Raw genomic sequence first — 9,476 nt, 5'->3', positions numbered from 1 at the left:
AGTATGACACAATCCAAAATATCTGCAACTTAGCTGTTCTGAATGGAATTTAAAACTTATTTACTGGAAATCTAAAACTAAACAAACTCAAAATTCTTATTATGACACTCAGCAGTCCTCAACACCCAACAGCTCATGCCTGCTATTTCTTTGCCCCAGCTTTCACAGTGGTGTGAATTTGATTAGCAACTTTCCCTAATCCCTTCTGTTACGTACTACCACTGTTTTTTGATTACTGCTATTAATTGAAATAATGACTGTTGGTTGTTTTGTATTTAGGTAATTTCAGCACAGGAGACATATGTCTAAGACACTTAGTAGTGTGAGTCATTTCACTGATGTATGAAATCAAAAACAAACAGTGACCGCAATCTTGATTCAGGAAATGTAAGTACAAGAGTGTGGTATTGTATTCTCCCATCTAATCTCTCCCACAAATTCACCTTTTTTTCAAACTGTAGCTCCTAAACCTGACGATTTCATGGTTGGAGGATGGAGGAAGAAGCAGGCAAGTGTTCAACTATTTTCCTGTACCTGCATTTGCAGGAACTTCCAGGCATTCTCTGGAGAGTCCTGCAGATGATGTCATTGCTCAGGGACCACATCTCCTACTCCTCTCTCTATGTGGACTGGAAATTGATCATGTTTAGTAAGGTTGCTGCTGTGAAAAGATGGGTTGGCAGGATTTTGTTTGTTATATAATCAGTTGTGAATGCTGACCTGAAGAATGACCATTAAAAAAAAAAGAATTATGATGGTCAAATGGATGCTAACCCTTAAAAGCTTTCATCGAATTCATGTGGCTTTATGAGTGAATTGAAGATCTAGCTTAACTATATTCCTTATATTTCTCTCTTAATGTCTTTTATCAAGGGAAAAAAAGCAAAATTCAAACAATATTGTGCTTTATATCCAATATTTTTGTGCTTTACAATGAAAGCTCTGCTTTGGAGACATATGGCCTATATGCACAGTGCATCCTGTCATTGTGTTCATCCAAAGAGGGAGTCTAGGACTCAAATTGTTACAATGACATGAGCTAATAGAAGCAAATGGATTTTGAATTGATATCCCATTGCCATGCACTAAACCTACATGTTAAAGATGGTTGGTGAGGAACTGTGAGAAGAAAAGGCAATCGGGTTATTGTAGGTTTTTCAGGCTGTATGGCCATGTTCTATAAGTATTCACTCCTAACGTTTCCCCTGTACCTATGGCAGGCATCCTCAGAGGTTGTAAGGTCTGTTGTAAACTAGAAAAATTGGGTTTATATTCTGTGGAAAGTCCAGGGTGAGAAAAGGAACTCTTGTCTGTTGGAGTTAGGTGTGAATGTTTCAATTGCCCACCTTGATTAGCATTTGATGGCCTGACAGTTTTTAGGTGTGGATTGTTACTGCCTGGGAAAATTCTTTGTTGACAGGTGATTAGGTGTTCCTGTTTGTTTCTTGTCTGGAGTTCCCCTCTGTTTGGGTTTTGTTCTTTATTTACTGTTATAATTTTATAGTTTTTTTTTAATACTGATAGCCAGATTTTGTTCATTTTCATGGTTTTTTTCCTTTCTGTTGAAATTGTCCACATGCTTGTGGATTTCAATGGCTTCTCTGTGTAGCCAATTGTTTGTGGATATTCAGTGGTGTTTACTTATGTTTTTATCGTAAAGAAAGCAGAGGAATTCTGTCTAAGCAGAAACTGTTGAGACAATTACCCTATTCAGATAATATGTCTGGATAGAAAATATCAACCAATGTAGGAGGTAGAATTCGAGAAAAGTCACTTTTTTGAACTATAGCTCCCAGGATCACTCAGATAGCATGAGATTACTCAAATATCTGTCCTTAACTCTGTTTTGTATTTGGGTGATCTGGAACATGTACTGTTCATAGCATCCATCACCTATTTGTTGGGGAGCGGAGAAAAAACAATGAAAGATCCTTATGCTAAGTAGTCCATATCTTGAAAGTCTATCAGTACAATGGAAAGTCTCTGAGCAGGGTAATGTATATGCAGTTCAAGTTACAAAGTTAGCTCAAGACTTAAGCTGTTTGTGTGTGTTCAACTATCTTTGCACAGATGGAATTTTATATTTTGAACCATTCTAGAAACTATATTTGGTGTTTTTGAAAGAGTGAACATAATTTAAATGTTAGCACTTATTTTAATGTTCAACTTTCTTAGCGTGAGGATGGGAGGGGAAATGTGTGTGTGTGTGCACATATAATTCTACCTATTCAAAATATACTTCTTGCTTGCCATCTCCCTGAAGTGATGAATGAATGTCAACTATATCCACTCATCTACAAAATGAGAAAATCCTAACAATGTAGGTTAATTCCTCGCATTCTGTGGGAGTCACAAAGAATAGGCATTCAGATATTGCTCCATTTAATACCTTTCCCAGCTCATACACAGCTATTCAGCAAATGAACTCTTAACACAGCAAGTCTATTCAGACCCCATGTGGGTGTCACATGCATTTCCTCAGGCAGTTTGTTGTAATTCTGCAAAAATTTCAGAGAAAAACTTCATCTTAAAGTGTTCATTAGCAAGCCATAATGACTGCTGGGTGAAAATGAAATTCATGAAAAGATATGCATGACAACCATATGAATATAAAATGCATTATTTCTGATGATACCAAATAGCAAAACAACAAATAAATCCTAAGTAATTGAATGCTTCAAAAGAAGCGCTCGTTCAGGGACTTGCATTCCTCATTGTAAGAGCCCATTAACAATCAGAGTTTGGGGAACATAAAGTTTCTGGCACTGGAACAGACACCTAGTGGTGAGTACACTTTTGGATATTCTTCAGGTTCTAAGAAAAGCATAGGTGATTCAAAGACTGAGCAGGCAGAATCACCCCATATCACTGGAGGTGCAGGGGGAGTCACCAACCTGCATTCTATTGCTGTGCAGAGAGAACATTTGCACCCCTACATTTTGTCCCCACCTTCTTGCTATGGGTTGACTTTCAAATAGTGCATCCAAGGACAATAATCTTACTGGTGACATATTCTTCCATAACCTGGGGCCAGCATAGTGCATTTAGGGGACCTTGCAGGAGGTACTCAACTCCTCTTCATGCTATATTCTCCTACTTAAACACTGAAAGCTCCTTCCAAGTATCAGAACATGCCCCTATGACCATTTAGAGGCTAAGGGAGATGACGAGTATGCAGTTCTAGAAGCCAGAACAAAACAGCTGTTGCCTTTCCAGACTTGCTGGAGATCCATGCACACAAAGTCTTCTGGCTTCTCCCAGTTAGCTACATTCCCTCCAGGCTAAATTTGCTGCAGAGGGACTTATAATGCCTCAACACTACACTACACTTCAAAGAGTCAGTATAGCATGCATTTTAAATCCTGTAGTTGCCTTCTGGAGAATTCTGGGGTTTGAAGTTTAGCCATTAACATTCTCAACAAGAGAGTTCCTACCTGGGCCTCACTAAACTGCAAGACCCAGAATTCTGCAAGAGGTAGCCACAGTCTTTATCTACTCTTTAAAGTGTAGTATGATGAGGTCCTTAGTGCTTAGAAGTTGCCTTCCATGTCAGACAGAATGCATGTAGAATTGCACTAGCAGAACATTATGCACCATAAGTATGTTATATGACTGTTGAGGGACATAAGCATAATGTAGGACCATTCTATACACATGAGAATAAGGGTCCCCCTACTCTCTAAGCCATGAGTTCTCAAACTTTTTCAACTGCAGAGGCCTTTTGAACCAAAAATATCTTGTGGAACCCCAAGAAATGTTTGTATATTATATATCAGGGGCCATCCAGTTCAACCCCCTTCTGCCATGCAGGAAAGGTACAATCAAAGCACCCCCCAACTGTGGAAGCAAGGAAGGTGGGGGAATAGGCTTTTGGGGTGAGGGAGGCAGGGAGGGGGAGAAGCAAGAAAAAGGAGAGAAAGCTCCTCAGAGCCCCAAGGACTCAGCAAAGCACACTTTGAGAACTGCTGCTATAAGCTATAGATTGTAACAGTCTTGGACATGTCAAATCAAGTTATTTTTCTGCATCTCTATTCAGTCAGGGCAACACAATTCAACAATACCAAAAAAAAGTTATGTAACTTTTAGGACTGTGTAATAAATGAAAAAAAAGTTTTGATACTCATTACAAAATTGCAGAGGGGTGAATCTTTTTTTAGTGTGTTTCCAAAATTATGGACCTAAAACTGTTGTAACTATAACAAAGTAAGAAATTTTTCATTACTTTTTCGTTAAGTAATTGAGCAAGTGGGGAAATTTCAGGGGCTCATTTCTCCCTCATTTTTAGAGCTATCATGATGAAACTTGCTATAATTGTACCATACATTTTCCACTAGTAGCCCACCAGATTTCAGAATGTCACTTTCATCAACTTATTTTGAGGTAATTTATGAATTCTTTGCAAACAATATTCTACTATCTATTTGAATTTTATCTACAATGCACAAGACAGGTAAAAGTCTGTCCGGACCCATATTTTGGGCCCTGTCTGAAAGGGCCCTAAAGCAGTTTATTCCATGACCAGTCCTGGAGTGATATCCTTTAGCAGCTTATGAGAGAGGGGCTCATCAGGAGCAGGAGGAAATGACCCCCTTCTGTTATTCAAATGATGCTCTGCACATCACTGAAGATGTCATCATGTTCATTGGGTAATCACTGATTTTCAGAATTATCTATCTGAAATATATCATGCCAGCTTTGAAGTCTGATTATTTCTTCATAAGCCGAAAGGTGTTGCAGTCATAGGTCCGCATCTTGTCCAAGGTGTTTTTTTTAAGGAATAGTTGATGAAAATGGAAAGGTTAAGACACCCCAAGGTGGCTTGGAAGTAAAAGAAAAGCAATAAAAATCTTTCTCGGTTAGCAGCAGGCAAACACTTCCTTTTGAAAAACTGATTTTTTTTTTAATTTTGTATGAAGCACTAAACCACTTTGTGGATAGATTGCAGTAAGTCTCTTTGTATGTCTGAACTGCAGATACATTTAACTGCTAAAGGAATTGAACAGGAGACAAATTTAGTTTGTTTTACCTTGTGTTAGAGGGAACAACCCTCAGAAAAGTCTCCTTTCTCTAGCTTAGAATTCCCCTGCTCTGTGGATAAGTTTGATACCCTTATAGAACCATCAATCTTATCAGCTCAGATTACAGGATATTGCATTTACTTCCTCGTGTGTCTTTAACACATTACAGGAACTAATAATATTTGCATCTGGCATCTTTTGTTCTGGTGGTTACTATGAAAAAATGTTTTATGCAAAGTTTTAATAATGATAATAACATTTATTTCTTATCTGCCTCTCCCTGTGGATCGAGGTAGGGAACAACAGATTAAAATATAGCAATGAGTAGACATATAATGTGGCTAAAAACACTAACATGAATTAAAAATACATAATCAGTTAAAAGAGCATAACATCAGTTAAAACCATAAATATTAAAAACAATCAATTCATAATTTAAAAACCATCTGGATAGGTCTGCTAGATGAGATTGGTCCTTAATGCTGTTTTGAATGCAAACCGCATGTCCAATTGTCCAGTCTCCTGGAAGGTCACAATTTGGGTGGAACTAAAGAAAAGGACCATTGGTTAGAAGTTGCTGGCCTACTCCTGGTTGATTAAAGTAAATGGCCCCAGAAGACCTGCATGCATGCCATAACTAGTCTGAACACAAATTATTTAGGTTTTTAAAGGATATAACCAACATTTTCTATAGCTGGGAAACTAACTGGCAGCTAATGAATGGATTTTTATATTAGTGTAAAATTATTATTCTTAGATGTGCCATTAATCAATGTGGCTGCCATGTTTTGCACTGATGTTTCTGAACTTGATGCAGAGATAGACCAATCCACAGCACAATGCAGAAGTCTGTCCTTGAAGTTACCAATGTGTGCACTGCCATCTTTAGCCCCCGCCCCCGCTCCCGCCCCAGTTCGAAGAAGGGGTACAGCTAGCATAACAACTAAAGCTGATGGTAAGCACACCTGGCTCTCACAAACATCTAGGCTGTCATTTGGTGCAACAGACTCAGAAGCACCCTCAAGTTATGAATGCAGTCTTTCAAGTAGAGTATAACCCCATTTCAAGTAGAGTATAACCCCACTGGTTGACACACTCCTTCCCCAGGATAGGACCTTTAACAGGAAGCACCCTGTTTTGTCTGGATTCAGTATCAGGTTTCCCACCCACTCTCCATCCCACACATTACATTTTGAGGCAGCCATTTAGATGAAACTTAGGTTAATATATGGTGGTTAGGCCATGAGCAGAAAAAAAAAATCCACCAGACATGTGTCAAGCTGGACAGGCACTGAATTATTCAGTGTGGAAGCTGGACGATTCCTTTAACATGTCCTGCCATGTCATGGTGACAAGTCTAGATGTAATTTCCTGGGCTGGTCTATCTGTGCTGTAAGAATTCCTTGTATAAAGTTAGGTAACCAAGTAATGGAACAAGAAAATAAAAATTGTCATCAAGGTTGCTTGATAGAAAAAGACTGTTCCAGAGTGTTTAATTAAAAACAGTAGCAGCAGAGAGATAAACCTTTGCAACGGCAAGCAGATAAGACACAGAGGAAGCTGTCTGGCTGATTTTGTGCATGACCTAGAAACATTCATTTTGGGTGCTGTAGGTTAAACTGGGGCTGGCTGAAACCCATGTGCAAGTCACTATCTGTAACTGATGCAACTTTTGAAGGCATGGAGAAGTGTATTTGGTTGTCACAGATATATTGATAGCTCACAGTCTCATGCCTCTGGATGATTTCTCCAGCAATTTCATGTAGATCTTAAATTGCAAGTAGTTCTGCACATCTTAAGAGTACAGGTAGTTTCCAAGTTACAAACAAGATAGGTTTGTTCTTAAGTTGAATTTATCCATCCATCCTTTGGGTAACATAGGGAAGGGTTGACATCCCTATGGTGTTTGTTTTGCTGTATCTTCTGTGCCTCTGTTCAGAAGATTTCACCTAATTTTCTGCCCCAGTTACAATTGGATTTTGAAAAAAATGGCCTGTTGTGGAAACATGGATCAGTGACAAAGCTTCAGCGGAGGCACTTTTTCTCCATGATAACTATTTCGGAAATGAATTTCCCTTCCTAGGGGTAGATTATTTTTACTTCATGTAGTCTCATCCCCGTTCTTAACTATGAGCCATTTGTAACTCAGATGTTTGTAACTCGGGGACTGCCTTTACCAGGTTTAGGATAAAGAACTATCTGAGAAATGTAAATTATTACCTCTTACTTAATTATTTGTTAAGTAAGTTAATAATTTAACGCTGGTGTTACGTTAATGTTCCAATTAACTTAAAAAATGTTAATTAATTGACAATTTCTATAAGAATATTTCTAATTTAACAGATAAAATGAGTTCAACAATAGTCATCCCTCCATTTTTATAAGTTTAACTTTTGTGGGTGTGACTACTCTTGGAGTTGATTAATACGGTATCTATAAGAATTTTTATTAGGCATCACCAACTTTGACATGGATAGCAACACGAACAAGATCTTCTCCTATCTAATAACAGCTGTATTTGTTTCTTTTGTTTTTATTACCAGTCATAAATATGCTCTTCTATTGTACTCCATGCTCTGGTGAGCAATTTTAATCTCAATAAAAACAATTTTTTTAAAAAAGAATTTTTAAGTCTGCTGGTGTAAATTGATCAAAGAGTCACATTACAGGATCTAGAGATTTCTAAAGAGGTGCTATTTCAGATAAATAAATATAGGGAAACTCTGAAGCATCCTACACTTTTTAAAAATGTGGGGTAAGGCTGTGTTAAGTGGCCTTCTCTCTGATTAAGGTGACTGGATCTCGTGAACACCACAGAGTCCATTCATCTCCATACCAACTCACATGGCCTGTATAGATAGGCTTTTACAAAGACCTCTGAAGGAAACAGGTGCATGCAAATATTTTGGGAGAGGTTGACAGAATGTCCTCCCTTCCACACTGATCAGGGGAATCAAGGGAATAAGAAGAAGACTGAAACAGGCATATTTATGATGGGCACTTCTCAACATCAAAATCCATCTAAGGCTAAGAACTGACCACCTTTTGAGTGCAAAAAAGGGAACCAGCATAGCAGTTCTCTTGAACTAATGGGTAATATTTTTCACTCTGAAGTTGAGGTTAAATGCCATTTCAATCACTGGGACATTGATAACAAATCTACAAGTCAAGTAAGTTCAGCCAGAGTGACAATGCACTTTCCAGACATTGACAAATTGGGCAAAAGATGACATGCCTTGTTCAGCTCTGCAGTGTGCAAAGCAGGTTGGCAAGTGAGGCAAATGGAGAGCTTGCCATTTAATTTCCTGCCTCCCATTCACACATCCCTAACCAACAAGGACATGCCAAATGGGCACGGGAATAAATCTAAAGATATTTTTAGTTTTGTAATTGCTGACAGTTGTTTCAGGAAGTAGCACCTACTGTTCTTATCAGCCTGATTGCTCTTCCTAAATCATATTTTGAAAGCCAAGGAACTGAAGAAGAACAAGAAAAATGAGACCTAACCAAAGACACATTAAGAGAAATAGAGTTTATACTTTATAGAACACTTTTCAAGCCACCTCTGTTCTCAGATCCATCCCTTTAAGTTCAAAAGATATCCAGCTTGTGTTGGATTTGAATTTTGATAATTCTCTAAAATTCAAAAATGGCACCATAATATTTGACAGAAAGCATGTGATATTTTAAAGTGTTTGAGTGTGAGGGACCATGAATTGACAAACACAAATGTTCAGGCAAAAGGCTTTGAGCCAAAACATTCAATTATGCTTTGGGCTAATAAGTGGAAACTTTATTCAGTTCAACTAAAAGACAATATCTGAATCCATGAGAACTATAACTCATCAAGACATTGTGACTGATGCCTGGGTGTTGTTGGTTGCCATCTAAATTGAGTTCTTAGTAGCAAAGGGTGGAAGCTTTATGGATGCCTTTTGGTAAATGTTTCAATATCTGGCAACACGTATTTGACTATTATGGCTGTTGTCGCTATTGCTGCTGCTGTTACTATTATTATATTCATGCCTCGCTTTTCTCCCAGAATAGGGGCCCAAACCAACTTACAACTGGAAACCCAATACAATTAGAAACATACAAAAGGTAAATATTAAAACATTGGTTTTAATGATTAAAACAAGTAACCATCAAGAGAGTGACCTTCATTTTTCTATTTTCTATACATTTATTTCATATATCATAACTTCATTAGACATACAAATACCCAACATAGTACATTAAAACAATTATCGTCATATTTTGTTCTGTTAACTCATATACCAAGCATAGGCAAAGTAAGACTGGTGGGCCAGATGCAGCCCTCTGGGCACTCATGTCTGACTCTCCAAATTTTCCCCATCCTCTGGGCTTAAGGAGGCATTGGCCTGCCATGGCCTTATGTTGAAAGAGCAAGGGAGGACAGCATGTGGTGATAATAATAATAATAATAATAATAATAAT

At 38.0% G+C, this 9,476-nt stretch overlaps 1 long non-coding RNA gene across 2 annotated transcripts in view; it reads left to right on the top strand.

Annotated features, from left to right (window-relative positions):
* The first annotated feature begins 241 nt into the window (after positions 1–241).
* LOC137096437 (uncharacterized) overlaps positions 242–9,476 on the top strand; it is a 56,585-nt gene continuing 47,350 nt past the window's right edge. For both annotated transcript variants that reach the window (XR_010909474.1, XR_010909473.1), the window contains exons 1-2: positions 242–387; positions 9,061–9,119. This is a non-coding gene — a long non-coding RNA (uncharacterized lncRNA). The remainder of the gene's footprint in view (positions 388–9,060; positions 9,120–9,476) is intronic.

Source organism: Anolis sagrei, chromosome 2 (assembly GCF_037176765.1).
Source record: "Anolis sagrei isolate rAnoSag1 chromosome 2, rAnoSag1.mat, whole genome shotgun sequence".
Classification (NCBI taxonomy): Eukaryota; Metazoa; Chordata; class Lepidosauria; order Squamata; family Dactyloidae; genus Anolis; species Anolis sagrei.
The sequence above is the reverse complement of the archived record's forward strand: the minus strand, read 5'-3'. Positions and strand labels throughout refer to the sequence as shown.